Genomic DNA, 20,386 nt, shown 5'->3' with positions numbered 1-20,386 from the left:
CCTGTGATTTGATAACCTCCAGTTCTTTTCTTTCACATTCCCATGATAGTGCTAAGAGATGTATACTCTGACCTTCAATTAACTTACCAGCCTTCCCACAGAACCTTTCCCTTTATTACTTAACTCTTACTTGCTCTAGTTCAATTATCTAAAGCTTGCCTTCTTTTGAAAATTTTCTATCCTCAAACATCTTTATAGGGTATATGATTTTTCAGAAGAAATTTTTAAATCCATACTGTGGACCACATTGTTCTTGGGTACAAATGACATCAAGCACACGAAGTATTGTCAATATATTAGAGACAGGAAGTAGAGCAAGTATCAGTGTCTATCATTATTATCTCCGATATAAGTGAAAAGAAGTTTACATCTACCCATTAATTTGTTACTACAGTCCCAGAAAATGACTGGATGGGTTTTCTCCATTTTGGTCTGACTTGAAATACAGAATACAAGGTGTCTTGACATCACTTATGGAGTGGAAGAATAACAAAGAAGTAGGTTTTCCTTTTTTCACTGAAATAAGGTTGAGTGGAGACCCATGTGGTTATCAAACAGGAGAAACATGCCATGCTGTTAACATGAAACATGCAGTGGAAAAAAACAAGCTTCAAATCACAAGTGATGAGAAGAGATGCTTTGAATTCCAAACCATGAATTTTCAATCAAGCTACTTCTCACATGGGAAACTCTAATTCATTGCTCTAGAGTGAGTTGAGTAGAAATGTATTTTACTTATTTATTTATGCTTCCTTGACCATCTGTCTGTCAAAGGCTATAGCTCTCTCAAACAATAAGGGATAGGCCAGAATTTCTACCATTTATCTAATCACAATATTTCAGGAACAGTGTGTAGGTCCTGAACTTACATATTGTTTCTCATCTGAATATTCCTATAGCCCTGTGCATTAGGTGGTGTCATTCTCTTTTTATTGATTATAAAAACAAGACTTAAAAAATAATCAGTGTGGTCTAAGTCACTGCATATGGTTAGTAAGCAGATTTGGTATCTGGCTCCAAATCCCAAGTCTATAACCACGTTGACTCTAGTTAATGAGCTAGATAGAGTTCTGTTTAGAAGAGGGTTGAAGCATAATGCTGTTTATATGTAGCAAAAATAATCCACTCTGACTCTGGAGGAGTTAGTCTTGTAGAAACAGGACTTTGATTCTGGCACTGTGAGTTAGCAAGATGGCCTAGATTTGCATTTATACACACAAGAGCCTCTGCCTCTGCCTCAATCTATTGATATTCTTGTGCCCATGAATGTAAGATGTCCATGGGTGGAGAAAAATTGGGTTGTGGTCTATTCTTAGGATAAATCTCATTTTTCCACTTTTGCCCCTCACTTGCTGTACAACCAACTTAATCTAATATCCCTCACCCATCCTATGAACTTAAATTTTACTAAAATTTTAAGTAATATTTGTGGACATCTGAAGAATTTCTAAAGGATTTTGACATCATCTGACGTAATGCTTAATACAATCACCTAAAGCTATAGTTCTTTATATCAGACAACATACACACAAATGTCCTAGAAGTGTTATAGCTTCTTTTCTCTAATATTTTCTCAGATATAATATTTTATTTCTATTTTTCAGAAAATTCAACTCGAAGTTCTTCTCCAGGGGAATAATTAAGTCAAAACCCCAAGTCATTTTGTATAGCACCCCAGAAACTAATGGATTACTGAGAAGATAATTGTTTCATAAGATAACTTTAAAAATAAAAGCTGCCACAATATCCAATTTGAGTAAAGTACAGTAACTATTATGGAAATAACTAATTTAAATATAGAATAAACAATGGTGACTTATTTCCAAGATTACATTGGAATAGCTCAGAAATCATAACATTGCGTTTATATTGTTTTAGAGGTTATCTGAAGTGATAGCAAGTGATAAAAAATAAACCTTAAGACTTTAAAGTCTAGGTTTGAAGTGGGGTGAGCATCCTTTTTATTACACCTTGTGTTTTGAGGGGTCCCCAAGACCACTCCCAGGTCTGATGATTCATTAGGAGGACTCACAGGACTCAGCATATAGTTGTGCTCACGGTTGTGATGACTATGAAAGGACGCAAAGCAAAATCAGCAAAGGATAAGGCACATGGGACAAAGTCTGGAGGAAACAAGGCACAAGCTTCCAAAAGTCCTCTCCTAGAAGACCCACATAAGATTCACTTAATTCCTCCAGCAGCATGTGTAAAATGTTGTCTACCAGTGAAGCTCATTAGAGACTCAGTACCCAAGGCTTTCACTGGGGGCTAGTCACCTAGGCACTCTTTGTCTAGCACATGCCAAAATTTCAGATGCCCAAAAACAAAGCAGGTGTCCAGCATAATCCACATTATTTATATAAACATTTCAGGCACAGGTCTGGGAATAGTGGGTAATCCTCCCCAAATCCAAAGTCTCAGGTGTGCCAAGGGCCAACCTTGCAAGTTGGTCTAACTTGCCATCCTGTTTAAAGAGAGTAGCAGTCTCGGACCTGCTGTGTTTACTGTTTCTGCACACCTTGCTGGCTTGAAAGTAACGCTACTTCCGGCCCCTGTGACTCACTCACTGGCCCAAACAGAATCCAGACAGAGAAACTGAAATTTGTTGGGAAAGAAGAGAGAAGATAAACAGGCTTCTCAAAGGAACATCTGGAGGTGATAATTACTGTGCTACTTCCCCAGGGAGAGGCTTGAGCCCCCAGTAAGCTACTGCCACTTCACAAGGCGTTTACACCTAGAGCTATACCTAATGATGACAGCTGAAAAGTGAGGGACACTGACCTTTCTCAAGTGCATTTGTGCTTGGAAGTAATAATTAATTGTAAAAGATTCAGATCACCGTGCTAATGTCATTCGGCATGAAATCACCCTTCTCTTTATTAGGACCTGAATAATAGTCATTTTTTCAGTCCTCAGGAGAGACACTAGGTAACTCTTGGTTTGCTGCCTGGCTTCACTGTTCCAGGGCAGCTCAAGCTCTTAGATCAGCAAGGATAAATTCCAATTGGCCAACCACAGACTCTCGGCTCAGAGATAATATGAGCTAATTTAGTTCTTCATGATGATATGATAATACTACTTCTCAGGGGTATGAAATGGAAATCAGTTCCCGTGTAAAATACCAAGAGGGAGGAAACCATGGAACCGGAAAATAAGTTTGGCTCTTTGAAGTTAAATTTTGCTCTTTTTCTATAAACCCTAAAACTGTATTTGCATGAAGCTTGGATTAGGAATCAGCGGGAAAAGGTAAAGGCAAAAGAATGCCTGCAATTACCACTGTGACAGTTCTGCATTTTTCCCTGGAGGCCAGTGCAGAAGAAGAAGAAAATGGATGACAATTTGCTAATTATCCTGAAGTGTTTCAGAAGGGTCTGATTTTATGCTAAGGAACACAATTAAATTCTTGGAAATACTCTCTCCAACAAGAACTTCTCCCTGGGGAGCTTAAGAAGGCAAGAGAAAGGATTTAAGAGTGAATTTCTGCAAATTTTTCTTATAATCTCCATTCCTACCTTATAGGCTTTGAAAAAAGCAGAAGATAATTTGGGGAAAAATGAAAACATACATCTGTAGACAGTTTCTCAAATACTTTATAGAGACTTTAACCTTGCCTTTTAAATAAGATTCTGATTTACATTCAACGTCCCTTGCTTTCTTTGTCTTTCATCTCAAGCAATAAAAAAATAAACACAATATTTTACAAAGCTCTAACACAATATCCAAAATTTGCGTGCTCATCTATTTATCTAAAATCTAAAATATTAAAGGAGTGTTTGTTCATTAAACAATGTTAGAGGAATTTTATGTTTACATTATTTTGTGATTTTAAAGATGGAATTCGTGCAAAGGATCGTTATCCACGTGACTACGCAGGTGCTTCTCATTTCACAGCTGCTGCAATTTTTCTTCTGATCGTGACACCATTGTGGGTGCTTCCCTTAGACTTACTTTCATGTTCTCAATAATGTTTCTCCTTCAAAAGAAATATTTCATAGCTGGTGACTGCACTAGGTACCCTTGATGTGTAACATCTTTCCACTGAAAAATCTAAGAAAAACATTTTCACCTGGCTTAATTTTTACAAAGACATAATAAAAAAGTATTTTCAATTTGATTCAAGATTTATATAATTATTCATTTTATAGCTGTTCCTGTCAATGCCAAAAGTAAAGCTGGAAGTGAGGAGGAATATGGATTCGGGTTACTTCAGATTAATTTGTGGCACTGAAACGTGTGTACAAAACTAAGCGATTTAGACAGCCCTAGTTTTAGAACAGCTAAACAAAGAATATTGAAAAACCAAGAGAGACAGCTGGGTGACAGTGCAAACTAAAGCATTATGTACAGACTTTGACCAGACATGAACTAAGTCTGGATCAGACTATATCTATAGAAGCTAAATCTTCAGGTTGAAAATGTTCGTGAGGTGTCAGCTCTCTAGACATTCTTTTACCAGCTATACCTCCTACTGGGGATCTAAAGATTCGATTTCTTTTCATACTTTGTCCAAATTTAGGCTCAATCCAAGATTCTCGAACCTACTTTCTTACTCTGTATTGGCAGATTATTACATTTTTCTCCTCTTAGAAATGAAAGTCAAAGACACTGACAAGTTTAGGCTCAGTGTAAGACAGAAAAAGTTCTTATGTCAGCAACGGTTCTTGAGAGAATTGAATCACGTTCCTTAATTTAAAATGAAAAGTGGTTCATTTTGTACTGATCAATGCAACCTAGCAAGAAAATTGTTATTAGTTTTAATTATGTCATTTTTCTTATGAAAGATCAAGAAGGTAATCCAATAGTAATTCAATCACTTCTTCCCCTGACCCCTGAGCAATTAGCCTTTTTCTGACTCGGTTTTAGAAAGAAGTAAGCCAGTAAGGGTCAACCTCTAATCCTACAGTATTTCCATGGGAGAAACCCATTAAGTGAAGGCCTATTTCAAATAGATGGGAACTGGGGAGGGACCTAGGGGAAGGGCTGCCCTCAGAACTACTACATAATTTGTGAGGCTCAGTGCAAAATGAAAACACAGAGCATCTTGTTCAAAAGTGTTAAGCATTTTAAAACAGTGACGGCAGACCCCTAAACCAAGTGCGGGGCTCTCCTGCGGGTGGGTCCTTTTGTGTCTGTGCAGACTGCACACCCCTGTTTATACGGTATCTGGACACATATCTGAAACCAATCTTCCTACAGTTTAGGGTCTGTCATAGGGTCTGGCTCTGCGTGTAAAATTTCCTTCTCCACTATGGAGATCTCTTTCTCAGAATTCTCCAAGGCCTCTTCTGTAATCTGGTTGTTATCGAATAAGAGAGCCACTTAACCAAACATTGAAGGTGTGTCTGTATGTTTCAAGCCTAGTTTAAAACAAAATCCAGATCTTTGTCCTTTTCCCATTGTAGGAGCCTCTCCACCTTCTATGTCATTCACAGATGCCAAATGGATACACAGGGAAGGGGGCAGACCACAGAGCAGGATTATTGAAAACCTCAGGCACTAACTCCTCTCAACAGACAGATCCCGCCTCCCCACTCTGCCCTGCACTCCTAGACATGCCACACAAGAAGCCTTGACACAAATCTGGCACCTCTACAGCAAACTTGCTGGTGAGACACAGGAACCTAATCGGTTTGCATGCAATGACTAAAGCAAATATTGCACTGATTCTGTTTTGTCAGTATCTTTGTGCCAAGGAGTCGTGCTTCGGCCCAGCCTTTCCACTCCCTCCTATCAAGGATATAAATCCTTTTCCACTCCCTCTTTTCTGCCTAATTACTTAGGCCTTAATTTGTTAAGAATTCAACATATACATTCACATGCAAATTTTAAGTGTCTCTCATTGTGGTGACCAGGAGCCAAATTCACGTCTCAGATAACCCAATTGAAATCAGTGTTCAGCCCACATCCCTGGCTCTGCTTGAACCTCAGGGTGTTTCAGAATAACCCCACACTGAGTCATAAATGAGTAATTCAGTATTGCCAACTCCTCTTCCTTTCAAAAATCCAGTCAAATCAGGACTTATAAATTCAACTTGACACACTGATAAAGATTTTAGGGACAAAAATATTGAGCAGGGCAATGGGAGCTTTTCTCAGCTCAGGTTAAACCAGCTTCATCTCATAAGAATACTGGCAATCAAATTTGTGCCTGCCTTTCTTAAAAATGTAATGAGAATGCAGAGAGAAGTATAATAAAAGGGATGGGGATTATTTATACAAATTTTAGAGTAAATCTTTCTGGGTCAGGAGATTTGCCCAGTGGCAAGAACTTAATACAGAAGCATAACTCTTTAGAGAGCTCCCGCTCCAGGGAATTTTTTTTCCCCCCAACCAGTGGGAGCTTGAGGAAATGAAAAATTTCAAAGAGATGTTAGAAGTGGATGGGCAAAATCCAATTTGATCTCCACTGTAACGGTATTATACCATTTTTGCATTAAAGAATAATATCCATAATGTCAAGATTATGCCAAGTACTCTATAGAAGACTGCCAACCTTGAGGCAGTCATCACTAACTTGCTTCCAATTGTGCTTGGAACCACGCACACAGATACGCCAAGAAGTGCAGTGTCAGCAAAGTTTTGGGGCTGACAGTTTGGAAAAGTAGGCAGCTTTGTCCCACCTCAAAAATACAGAAACCACTTACATATGTGAGAAAAAATGTAGTTTAGAAGTGGAAGACTTTGTCTAGCAAAAGTGTGTGGGTATACTAAAAGTATGAAATAATCATTAATTTAGCTTCCTTGATCGAAAAAATATATATGTATATTGCATGTATATATGTGCATATATATATATACAGGTATATATTTTTCAGTGTAGTGTGTATATGTTTTGAGAGAAGTCATATAGAGAGTTACTGAAAAAGTAAATAGACTTGTAGACATAGAAAACAGACTTATTTTATGGTTACTAAAGGGGAAGGGGGGTTGAATAAATTAGGAGTTTGGGATTAACACATACATACCGCTATACATAAAATAAATAACTAACAAGGACCTACTGTGTAGCACAGGGAACTATCCCAATCATGATATCCCTATCGTTATAGGTTATCTTCCAATAACCTATAACGGAAAAGAATCTGAAAAAGAATATATATATATATATATGTATGTATATATATAATTGAATCACTTTGCTGTGCACCTGAAACTAACGCAATATTGTAAATCAACTATACTTCAATAAATATTAAAAAAAAGACAGTTACTGAAAATGTGTAGATGTCCAGCAGAACATCCACATGTGAAACCCAAATTTCGCTTTTGTACCAATTCATGCTGCTCCTATCCTTATATCCTTGCTTCTATCTATAGAGAAAAATCAGAGACCTAACTGGAAGTAGGTTTTATCTACTAGCAGTTAGGTTTTATCTCACATGTCAAATCTATTATAGTGGCTTCCCGGGGAGCTGTGTTGAGAAGAATCATGTGTCTGTGTCTGAGATCATCAGGAAAGATTACACTGATTGATTAGTGATGTCTCTCATGGCCCACAGGGAAAGCTTTACTATAAATTTTTCACCTCTGTTCTGGACTTAACCAATCAGGGAAATAGATGGAAGGGGATGGATTCATAGTTCAGGGCAGATGGAAGGGATGTGGTGACCCTGGAGGTATATGATTTCCCTTCAAGAGTGATCCAGTGGCCACACCTTTGGGATTCACTGAAGTGTTCTCACTTAGGTTCTGAGTTACCTGGCTTCTCCCAGCTAATGAATGAGCATGGCTGGGGTACTAGAGCCAGATAGTTTCTACTTGATATGGGACTCTTCTAAGCAACAAACGTTGCCCTGAGCTCCTCATTGGCCTGGCCTAGACTTTCTTGGAGATACACTGCAGTCTGAGACTCTTCTTACCCAAGCCTTTCTTTTCTTCCTCCTTTGACAAGCATCATACCTGAGTGTCATCCGAGGGCTCTCTCTGTCTACTTCTGTCTCTTTCTCTCCTCTCTCTCCCCTTCAGCCTTCACAGGAATTGTCTCGATTGACATCCTGCACTTCTAATTCTGCCTACAGCATCTTATTCTCAGGAAACAAGAATTGACACACTTGGGATAAAAATTAACCCTACACTTGGCCGAGTAGCTAAGTGTAAAATCTATTCCCTTCCTCTCTTCCCCATTTCATAAAATTTAAGTAACCTTGATATCAATTGATGTATAGTTTAACACAGAGGCTCCTCTATACAAAACTTTCATGGAAACAAACAAAACTATGTGCTCAAGCAATACACTGCTTCATCAGTGTGCACCACTAATAGTCCAATAGTGTGGGATGACTTTGGGCTTAAGGACCATGGATTTGTGTACATCTTACCCAACCTGATTGTTTGTGAGTGGTGAAGCTTCTTCAATGATTAGAGTGAGTGCAGAAAAAGGAAACAGGATCTATCTTTCACTCCCAGTTAGTTCCTGACATTAAGCTTGGAGTTTTATCTGTATTTATTGTGACAGAAATCATTTCTGTATCTCTTATTGTTGGCTTAGGGGGCCTCGGTTTTGAATCTGATAAAGTATCTTGTATTTTTTAGCATGATTTATACCTGAATATATATTATATAAACCTAGTCCTTATAATCATGTAATCACTAAAAATCAACATTGGGCCGACAAGTCTAATCAACTCCAAATAGACAAGTTAACGTTAACTCAGTGGATAGCACAGAAGCTGTCATTTCTTCTTTATTTTCCATGCTCACACTTCTCCATTACTGGCCTTATTATTTATTAGGCTGGCTAAAGATGGAAGAGAATTTCCCACTTGGGTTATTTTTCCTGCTGTGATATGTCTTCTTGTGCTTGGCCTATAGTCAGCTTGATTCCCACCCTTCCTTCAAGAACCTGTAGGTCTTGCCTCTCACTCCAACAATACAAACCTATGTGATCTGTTCCGATTACACTACAAGCTCTATTTCTGTATATACAAGCGTAGCTCTGAAATGACAAAGTCAAACCCATTGTGTTCAGTCAATTCTTTAAACTATGAGTTCAAGGTATTGGCAATGTATTCTTCTGCAGAATACATTGATTTTATAAAGGGACATTGGCTATGTATCCACTTTAAACAGCAAAGACTTTTCACTGTATTTGATATAGGATATATATTTTAATCTAAATATTCATGAGTATTATGGATTGCTTCTCTTTACACTTTGTTCCTTGGTGTTTACAGTCTTATAAAAATCTCAAGCAAGGATACTGAAGGAGAGGCACCCTGAGAAAAAAGCTAGCAAACAGTATCAAGAGAGAAATCTTAGTCTCTTCTAAATTTCAACAGATTACTTCAGATCTGCCAAAGAAAAAATGTCTAACTTAGGCACATGTGTTATAGAAAGATGAAGGAATAACTTCACCTTCTAGTGAGACAGCTTAATGATCCATTTCTTAGGTAACAGCAGGATATTTTCCTGTTAGGATTTTAAAAGCCTCTTCTTTCTTTTTCTAGTGAATGATTTTTTTTTTCATTCCTCCATATTATTTCAGTTCACTGTAGATTCTTCTGAAATACTTTTCATAGGATTGAATTTCAATCTGCTTCTGGTGAATCCATCTAAGAAATCAGAAAATAATGAACCTCTATAAGCTTGGTTTCAGATCATATTTTTGGACTCATCACTAATGTAAAGAATACTGGTTAAAAAAAAAAAAAAGAATACTGGTTAGAGATTAAAAGGATCAGACAGATTCCTGGGTAAGAGTTGACTTTGCTTTGTAATTAAAGCACAGATAACAGTTTCTATAGGAAAAAAAAAAAAACAAACTTGGGTAGTTTTGTTCTCTATCTATAACGCACTTCTGGAATTTTGATTTATCTATCCATATTCATTTGATGAGGCCTCCATTTAAGGGTAGATACATCATTTTTTAGGCCACACAATTTTTGAACATTTTTGTTTAATTTGACCATGACAATTTAATTTTTAAGCTAGTTGAATTCAATTGTGAAAATCTATAGTCATTATTTAGTTCAATTTATTAGCAGAAGTTTAATTCTACAGGGAAATACATCTCTAGGATATGTATGATTAAAAAGGATATCAGCAAATTAAGTAAGTCTGAGATACAGTCCTTAAAGCTTTTGGTTTGAAATATATGGAAATATATGGTCATCCATTAAACCAATAATGAAAGCTACCTAAAAGCATAAAGTGTCTATTTCAGCTATCAATATCATGCACAATCTTTCCTTAGTCTAAAGGAATGAATGGTAAAATGAATGCTTTGATATGATTCTTTTGCTGTTAGAGTCATATAGAATCTATTAGGTTCCCCATACAAAACAGAATGTCCTTACAGTCAAAAGGCTGCTTTTTTACTTCACAGAGAATTGAAACTGCAGATCTCAACAGCAAACTCCATGCTCACCTTCTTTACTGGGTTGCAACTTGTACAAGGTTTTAGCTCCTCATTCCTGGTTCTCTGCTTTGGGTTCATACCCAGTTTCATCCATCTGCCAATGTATGATCTTTAAGTTGATTCCCCTCTCTAAGCTTAAGATTCCCTATCCATTAATGACATTAAAATGCCAACCTCAGATATAGAGAGAGTGATTTTTTTTTAAAACTGCCTAAAGTGTTTACAAAGTCACCAATAAGACTTTTTTAAAAAAATAGATTTATTTATTTATTTATTTATTTATTTATTTATTTATTTTTGGCTGTATTGGGTCTTCGTTGCTGTGCGCGGTCTTTCTCTAGTTGTGGTGAGCGGGGGCTACTCTTTGTTGTGGTGCACAGGCTTATCATTGCAGTGGCTTCTCTTGTTGCGGAGCACGGGCTCTAGGCATGCGGGCTTCAGTAGTTGTGGCACGCGGGCTCAGTAGTTGTGGCTCACGGACTCTAGAATGCAGGCTCAGTAGTTGTGGCACACGGGCTTAGTTGCTCTGTGGCATGTGGGATCTTCCCGGACCAGGGTTCGAACCCACGTCCCCTGCATTAGCAGGTGGATTCTTAACCACTGCACCACCAGGAGAGTCCCACTAATAAGATTTTTAAATGACACTGTTTTATACTTTTTTAAACACAATAATCCACATGTAGATACTGCCCTAGAGAAATAACCTAACATATAGAAAAGTGTTTCATACAAAGACGTTCAGTGGTAATACTAACAGAAGTAAAAAACACGTAAAAGTGTCTAATCGCTACAGAACTGTTAAAGACTGGTAAATAAAGGTAATTTTATGCAATCGTGGAAAATGATAGCCATAAGTTAATACATAAAAAAGCCAAGCACAGACTAAATTCATTGTATGATCAAAATATTTAAGATTATGAATGTCCAGAAAAAATATACCAAAATTACATCACTGATTCTCTTAAGATGGTAGATTATAGCTGAATCAGAGGTATTGTTTCCTCTGTTTTTCAGAAGTTCTATAATGTAGTTATATTCTTTTTATGAGTAAAAATTTTACCAAGCCCCTCACCATCATTCTTTGAGGCATGGAAACCTGGGATGGTGAAAGGAGAAAGCTCTCTTCTCTGAACTGGCTTTACAGCTTTGGAGGTAGCTGTCGTGGAGGGAGCTTCAATATCAAGGTGGCTGGGAGGCAGCCTTAATTGAGAAGGCTGAGGGTGAGGTCCAGGTTTAATCTTGAAACAGGTAGACCAGGTCAGAAGAGTTCTTCAATATTATTTCTACTTTTGGAAAAAAAAAAAGAAAGAAAAAATTCAAGTTTCTGTCAGCTTGCCCCATCACCATTATGAAAGCCCAAGAAGTCTTAAGTACTAAGAAGTGAGCACCTGAATTGTAAATCTTTGAGCAGCAATATTTCAGATGGGTACCTTGGGATTAGTTAATTTCACACATATAGCTTTAAAAAAATCTTCAACTACTCAGCAATTCTATCTATTTAGCTTCACCCAGCCTCTAACCTCTACCAACTCATGGGCCACAGTTTTTAGCCCCAAGTAGCTAGTTTTTCCACTTTGCTTTTACATTTGGTGATCTCATTCCTAACTATCACCACTTCCTTCTTTTCACATCAATTTATCCCTTGCTCTTTTAAGTACACTTCAGGACCACTTGCCCTCTGCTCTCTGGAACCCCTATGCTACTGGAACACATTTATTTGAAAAAGATTTAGGAAACTCATTTCTCCCTAACTTCTAATAATTTTTGAAATGAACATTCTCCCCACCCTCAGTTCTGATGCATCAAAAAAAATTAAGGGATATAACCCTTCTTCCCACCTGCTATTTCCAATTGTTTGTTTTGCTTCCTTTGACTTACAACTTTTCTCTTCAACTTCAAAATATTCTTATCACTGTTAAGGATTCTCCTTGTGCAAAAGCCAGGGCTAGGACAGTCATTCCTTCTCAACATTTTGTACTTATTTCATTCTTCTTCTTAGAATTTTTGGCAGCAAACTTAAAAAGGAATTATGAGATCCAAACAACATTTAAAAGAAAACATGTATTACAAAGCAGTCACCACCAGAGTACCACAGCATTTCCAGTCTTTATAAAAGCATCCACTGCTAATGGCCCATTTACTGGATCACCCTTCAGAACCGTATTATTGCTGGAATAGAAGGGTTTATTCCCAGGCTGAGTTATTTTCCTCTTCATAAGATAATAAGGCAAAGTTGTAAAATTTTCCAGAAAACAAGATCTTTCATTGGTGACCATCTGATGTCACACTGGGACTTTTCCAAACTAGTTTTTTACAGCAGGTCTCCTGGACTGAGCTGTTCAAAGTTCTGTGTCACATGTTAGGATGTAGATTCATTTCAGCACAACTTTTACCCGTTAATCAAAATATGGAGATATTTGAGGATGACATTAGCCAGATGGCAGAATAGGAAGCCCCAGATCCTTCCACAGAGACACCGATCCAATAACAACACACAGACCAAGTCCCTTTGTGAGAAATCCAGAAAACAGTTAAGAGGCACCTGCACCCCAGGTGAGTGTGAAACAAGCCACATCAATTCCAGCAGGAAAATTCATGGCCCCCACTTACCATAGTCCCTCCCACAAGCTCAGCGCAGCACTTTTGGGAAAAAACTCTCAGCTCCTGGTTTCTCCACGGGGAAGGAAACAAGACTAAAACATACATCCAACATGCAGACTTTTCAGGGGGCCGCCCAAGGAGCTGGTTTCTGTCTTGCCTGAATCTAAGAGCTGAAAGGAAAGGGTGTCAGGCTGGGAAGCTAAGAATAAAGGTATCGACTAACACCCACTCACCCACTATAGCTCCTGCCCCTGGTTCACTGTGGAGGATCAGGGGGGAAAAAAACCAACTCCCAGCTTCTCCCTGGAGAGAAAGAGTTAGAACACATGTTCTGACTTTTTTGGGGGACTGCCCAAGGGACTAATTTCTGTCTCTCCCAGTTCAAAGAATTGATGGGACCTGGCATACTGTAGAAGCCTAGGGACCACTGAGAACAAAAAGCTGGGCAGCTTGCAGCAGCTCTAGAAAATCTGCGTTAAAGGTAAATGTATAGACAAATATAGAATATTGTACTACTGTAACTGCAGTACTGTAGACAGACACCAGAGGGATCAAGAGATTATGAGCTCCTGGAAAAGAAATCAGCAAACCCCTCGAATTGGAAATTTACATGCACAAGTCCAGAGGAAACACATCCGTTTTCATTGCAGCATTTTTCACAATAGCCAAGATATGGAAACAACCTACATGTCCGTAGAGAGATGAATGGACAAACAAAACGTTGCATAGACCAACACTGGAGTATTATTTGGCCTCAAGAAGAAAGAAAGAAATCTTGTCATATAATACAACATGGTGAAATTCGAGGGCATTTTACTAAGTGAAATAAGCCAGTCACAGACAGATACTGCATAATTCCACTTATATGAGGTACTATCTATGGTAGTCAAACTCATAGAAGAAGAAAGTAGAATGGTGGTTGCCAGGTGCTGAGGGGAGGGAGAAATGGAGAGTTACTGTTCAGTGGTGCTATGGACTGAATTTCATTCCTTGCCCTAAATTCATATGTTGAAGCCCTAATCCCCTATGTGACTGTATTAGAGGTAGGACTTTTAAGCAGGTGATTAAGGTTAAATGAGGGCATTAGAGTAGAGCCCTAATCAGATGGGATTAGTGCCCTCTAAGAAGAGACACCAGAGAGTTTGCTCTGTCTCTGTCTCTCTCTGCCCTTCCCCTGAGAAAAGGAAGTCATATGAGCACAGAGCAAGATGGCAGCTACCTATAAGCCAGGAATGAAGTCCTCACCAGAAACCCACAATGCTTTGCTCCCTGTTCTTGGACTCCCAGCCTCTGCAACTATGAGAAAATAAATGTCTGCTGTTCAAGCCATCCAGTCGAATGTATTTTTGTTCCAGAAGCCTGAACTGACTAATACAAATGGGGGTAGAGTTTCAGTCATGCAAGATGAACAAGTTCTAGAAATCTACTGTACCAAAATGTGCATGTAGTTAACAACATTATACAGTATACTTAAACATTTGTTAAGAGGGGAGAGCTCATGTTAGGTGTTTCTTTACCCAGTTTTTAAAATGTAGTGGTATTTCTATAAAGCCTGATGTTGCCCCAACGTGTTTCCTTTCTTTAAGCCCTTGTCCTTTTCCTAAACACAACAGTTTAAGCCTTTTTACCACCTTCCAGCCCAGGTTTTATCAATTATCCCCTACATTTTGTCATTATTACTTATGTTTTATTTTATTGTTTTTGTATCACCTTTATTTACTTTTCACTTCTAAATATTAATTAGAAGTAATAGAAACACATGGCATAAAATCCAAAAGATACAGAAGAGTATACAGTAAAACCTAAGTCTTTTCCTGCCTCTGTCCTCTGTCTTTCAGCCACCAACTGTCTTCTCAGAGACAACCCCCTGTTTCTTGTACAGTCTTCCAGAAGGAGTCTATGTATAGACAAGCATAAATATATTTTTCCAGACTAATGATAACATATTAAACACAGTGTTTTACACCATCCTCTTTTCATTTAAAACCTTGCTTTGGAACTTATTTTATATAAGTACATATAGGTCTATCTCATTTTGTTAAAGACCAACATTAAAAGACCTCATTCTTTTTTTATTTTTGTTTTTTGAATGAAACATTTTTATTCTACTGAAATAGCCACTCTTTGCACCGGGTTTGATATGAGAGAATAGGCAAAAATTTCTTCAAACTGTCCTCAGAGACATGAACCATATCTTTTTATAAATAAGGAATCATGAGAAAAATACTGCAATTATTCTTTATTTTTTCAGCCTCTTACACTCACAGCCACCTTCACCTATACTGTTAACAGCAAATGTGATTATGGATAGTGTGAAACAGAAGAAATAACTATTTAGATGCCTTTCTCTGTGGACACTAACCTATATCTCAAATGACCTTGTGTCTCCTGGTTTTCCTTATCCAGAAATCTCAAGGACAGCCGTGGCCTCTGACCCAAGCAGGGTCTGATCCCAGATCACTCTGGCAGGACTCAGGGAAAAGACCTCATTCTTTTATAGACCAAGGTACATCTATAACAGTGGTTCTGAGACTAAGCTCTGAGTTCAAATCCCAGATCTACCATTTACTAGCTGTATTACCCTGGGCAAGTTACTTACCTCTCTGTGCCTCAGTTTCTTCATCTATAAAAGGAAGATAATAGTCATCTGAGCTCACAGCTTTATTGAGAGGAAATAAAATAATACAAATAAAACACTTAAAATGGTGTCAGATTGTAAGCACTCAGCATTTTTCTGTATATTTATCCCTTTCCCTATTGAAAGACATTAGGTTATTTCCAATATTTTGATGTTATAAAGAATTCTATAATAAGTATCCTCATGTAAAGTCATTCTGTACTTATGCAAGAATATCTGTAGGATCATTTCTGAAAGTAGAAATTTCTATGTCAAATGGAACATTCATTTTATATATACCTACGTATTGCCAAGCCACCCTCCATTCAGACTATAATAATTTATTCTCTACCCCCAGTGATATGCCTCTTTCCTCTCACCATTGCCAACGTGACGGTTAAAACATGATATTGCAGCATAATTCTAACTTCAATTACCTTTTTATGTTAAGCATTTTTCCATGTGTTTAAGAGCCTTTTGCATTTCCCTTGCTCTTTTTTTTAGGATCAGTTCATTCATATAATTGCCCCATTTTTTATTCCTTTCCTTCATGTAACTATCACATTTTGCTAAAGAGTAAGTGGCCAGTGCAGAACCTCTGACTCACTTCCCTTTCCATTGAAATTGCAACCTCTGCCTCTGCTTTGCTCAAAAGCTGCTCCCGGGAAGTCACCAGTGACCTCCTAATTATTCCATTTAATCGTGTCTTCTCAGTCAGAATTCTTACTCTTTCTGCAGTTTTGAATGCGCTTGCCTATACCCCTTCCTGGGGCGTTCAGGGGACTTCTGGATCACACACCTCTCCTCCTCCTTGGAGCCCCCCACCTGCTTTCCAGTTCTCTGAGGATGACCATGAGGGACCACCTGCCAGTTAAGCTAAGGGTCACCATATAATTTATCATCCAAACCAGGATACTTTTTAGACTAAAAAAAGTGCTTTTAATAATCATTCCAGGGCCATAATTATAAACAGAAGGATCTGTTTATAACCTGGACATGAGCTGACTCTACCCAAGCCTCTTAACCATCTTTCTGTCAACTGTTTTCTTCCTTCTCAAGTATCAGAGCTTTCCTTTACAGCTTTGGTGATTGAGTTTTGCCATGTGTTTCTGGGAGTTGCATTCTGCTAAGATGAGGTGAGGAGTAAAGTCAATTCATCCCAGTATCTTGCTTCCGTGCTGTAACTCAAATCAAGCATTGAACCACTTGGAATTTTAAGAATTGTTCTCCTAAGAACTTTGGGAGTATCAGGGAGAGGAAAGCATACCTGTGTCTGAAACAGTGACCCAGTAGCTAAGTGAACAACTTCAGATGAAGCATGCAGCTAGGGAAGATGAGCTGAGCTCTTAAAACTGGATACTCAAGGGCACTCTAGAAACTCAAAGTGGCTGCATCTTTCCAACAGATGATATGTTTCATTTTAAGCCATCTGAAGACCCTTGTATTGTGATTGCTCATCTATCAAAACCACTGCAGTTGTTTTAACTTTTCTTGAACAAAAACACTGGAAGGGATTCGCCCTCTGTCCAGACAAGGAGACACTCCTGTAACAGGCGGCAGAAGGTGGACCTCTGACGGGCACGCAGCACCATGGACATTGAACTCCTCCTACAGGCAGGCAGCCCGTCCATCCTCCAGACCTATGAGAGATGCAGCTGCTTGGGAGGTTTCGTGCAGGCTGGACAAGGGCTGCACCAATCCGTCTCTACCTCACCTCTTTCTACATCCCTATATAAACCTGGCTTATGGGGATAACCTTGTGTTCTTTGCGTAGTTTGTAAAAGGGATTTTTGTGGCTAGAGGCAGAAAGATGTGATATAAAGGCTATGCTTGTGGAACAGGAATCCAGAAGGTGGACAGCAATTCCACTTTATAAATAAATTTTATGCGGGGGCAATGTAAGGTCTCTGGCTGTAAGCCAGTTTCCTCACCTTAATATAAAATCCTTCAGAGATACCAGCCTAAGGGCAGGAGAGGTCAGAGGAAATAAATGGAGACAGAGGAAATAAACCTTCAAATACAAAGCTGATTGTCTCAAGATATAAGACCAGGTCCCTCTAGAGTTTGCTGTAAATCAAAATCCTCATTTACTCATATGCAATGAGAATCTCGCAGACATCAGGCACACGGGCTTGCCAGCAGACCAAGAAAGAGGGGTCTGGAAATTGTAACAGAGAAGAGCAAACCTGACCCCATATTGGATTTATTCCTTTGGCTGTGACCCTTGAGCTCTGTTGCTTGTGCTTAGTCATGCTGGCTCTGCTAGACTGCCTTACACACCTTCTACCTTTGCTCTTTTTAATCTGTATCCTTTCACTATAATAAACTATAACTATGAGTATAACAACATCTGAGTTCTCTGAGTCCTTCTAGCAAATCACTGAACCTGAAGGTAGTCCCGGACCCCCAGCACAATACTTCTTAGTGGCTTATTTAGAATTAGGGGGAAACCTAAAAGCATCCAGGTTACCCAAAGTGTGGTAAATGGACATGTGAAATAATCACAGTAATTAGCATTGTATTGATAATTTATAGTTTACAACATGCTCTCTTTTGATCCCCCCAAAACTCTAAGAAGTGGGTATTATCCTCATTTTTTTAAGATAAAAGACTGTACTAGTTATTTATTACTGTATAAAAAATTACCTCAAAACTTATTGCATTGAAACAACAAACAAGTATTATCTCACTGTTTCTGAGAGTCAGGAATCCCACAGCGGCTTAGCTGGATGATTCTGACTCAGGATCTTCCACAAGGTTTCAATCACCTGAGGCTGCACTGCGCTGTAAAGCTTTGATTGGAATTCCAGGCTCTGCTTTGGAGAAGACTCATTCTAATGGCTCTTGGCTGGAGCCCTCCGATCCCTGGTGGCTATCGTCTGGAAGTCTAAAGTTTCTTGCCATGTAGGCTTCTCCACAGAATTGTCTGAGTATCCTCAAAACAAGGAAGAAGGTTTCTCCCAAAGCACTCACTGCCTTAGGCAGAAGCCACCGTCTTTATAACCTAATCTTGAAAGTGACCTAACATCATTACTGCCATACACCATTGGTCACACAGACGAAACCTGGTTCAGTGAGGGAGGGGATTACACAAGGGCTCATCTTGGGGTCATCTTGGAGGCTGACTACCACAGGAAGTGAGAATTTACCTTACAAGTGTTAAGATCACACTGTGAGAGGCAGAGCCAGAAATTGAATTCCTGTCTTTTGACTCTAAATCCTTGGAAGTTCTCCCACAATTGACGTATAAACATTCCCTTTGGCTATAGGGAAAGAGAAGCGGATGAAAAGCTAATTTAATCCTTGCATCACAATTCTCAGTGAATGTTACTATCTCGTTTTATAGATCAAAAGAAAGGTTCAGAAAAGTTACATTTTTCTTTTCCATATTCTATTATTCTAAATTACCTCCATATCATGCTGCAAGAGCAAAATGTAAAATAAATCACCCATCTTGTTCCTTCATTTCTGTACTTGTTATTTTTTACCTAATTTGAAATATCAGTGATTGTACTACTAGGAAAAAAGAATGCTGCTGATAAAATAATGAAGAAATGCTTTAATGAATGTCCTGCACAATTCATGAATTAGTCACGCTAGACTCTCATTGCCTTGAAATTTCTTTCATCTCTTCTGAGGGACTTGTCAATTTCTTCCAACTTCAGTTACACTGCTTAGAATCTAATAGACAATCCTTTTGCACATATCTCATTAGGAAAATATAATACAGCTTCATTATTTGTCAGTATTTTATTTTTTAAATCCTTGGTTGTTGCTCTGCAAAATAAAATCTATAATTTAGTTATTCCACCAGCAATGAATATTTGTATCACTGAGAGAAAATTTGTTTCTTGCTGTACTGTTTCTGTCTCTTTCTGCTTACATACTAACTTTCCATTCAATACCAATTATACTTCACCTGCAGTAGGATACAATGTACGTATCAGTAAGTTAATGCAAGTGATGACAAAAAAGAACAGTTATGACCAAGTTGTGCACACCCACCTGGCTGGGAATAATGGTAAGATACCATTGATTCTATGGTGAATGTTGGTTTCTAATATGTTGAAATATGAAAACCTGTCTTAGAATCAATGAAATTCTATTTTTGTCCAAGTTTTACTCCAACAATGATTGCTGGAACACAGCCATTAATTTCAAGGTGCAATTCAATCTAACAAAAACCAAATCACACCTCTTTTACCTCACTTATCATATCCTCAAGCAAATTTTACGTTACATTATGTTTAGTGTCTCTCAAGAATAAGTGAGAAATCAATTCAAAATACTACATTTGATGTTTAAAAGAGAGTTAGAGAGTCAGCCATCAAAATAGTTTATTTCAACATGCCCTGGACCTCCACTGACAGAGTCTGACAAGGCTTATTTGGATAAAATGAAAAATAGAAACAATTGTCTTTGCAAACCAAGAGCTTGTGAATCTCCTCTAACCAGCGATGTCAATAAATGAGAGTAAATGCTCAGAAAAAGGTCAGGAATGCTTTCTGAGAACTAATGGAGTGAGATGGGTTGAGAGGCAAATGCCATGTGTAGTTATGTCACCCTGATAGAGTCACAACACTTAGGAGACATCTTTCATTTATTCTACAAGCATTTGCAGTTCAGCTGTGTACATTTTAGACACAATTTGTATTCGTTTTCTATTTGCTGCCATAACGAATTACCACAAGGTAACTGGCTTAGAACAACACAAGTTTGTATCTTACATTTCCGGAGATCAGAGTCTGGCACAGATGTCGCTGGGCTAACATCAAGGTGTCAGCAGGCCTGTGTTGCTTTCTGGTGGCTTG

This window comes from Balaenoptera acutorostrata, chromosome 5 (genome assembly GCF_949987535.1).
Source record: "Balaenoptera acutorostrata chromosome 5, mBalAcu1.1, whole genome shotgun sequence".
NCBI classification, from domain to species: domain Eukaryota; kingdom Metazoa; phylum Chordata; class Mammalia; order Artiodactyla; family Balaenopteridae; genus Balaenoptera; species Balaenoptera acutorostrata.
This window is presented reverse-complemented; position numbering follows the sequence as displayed.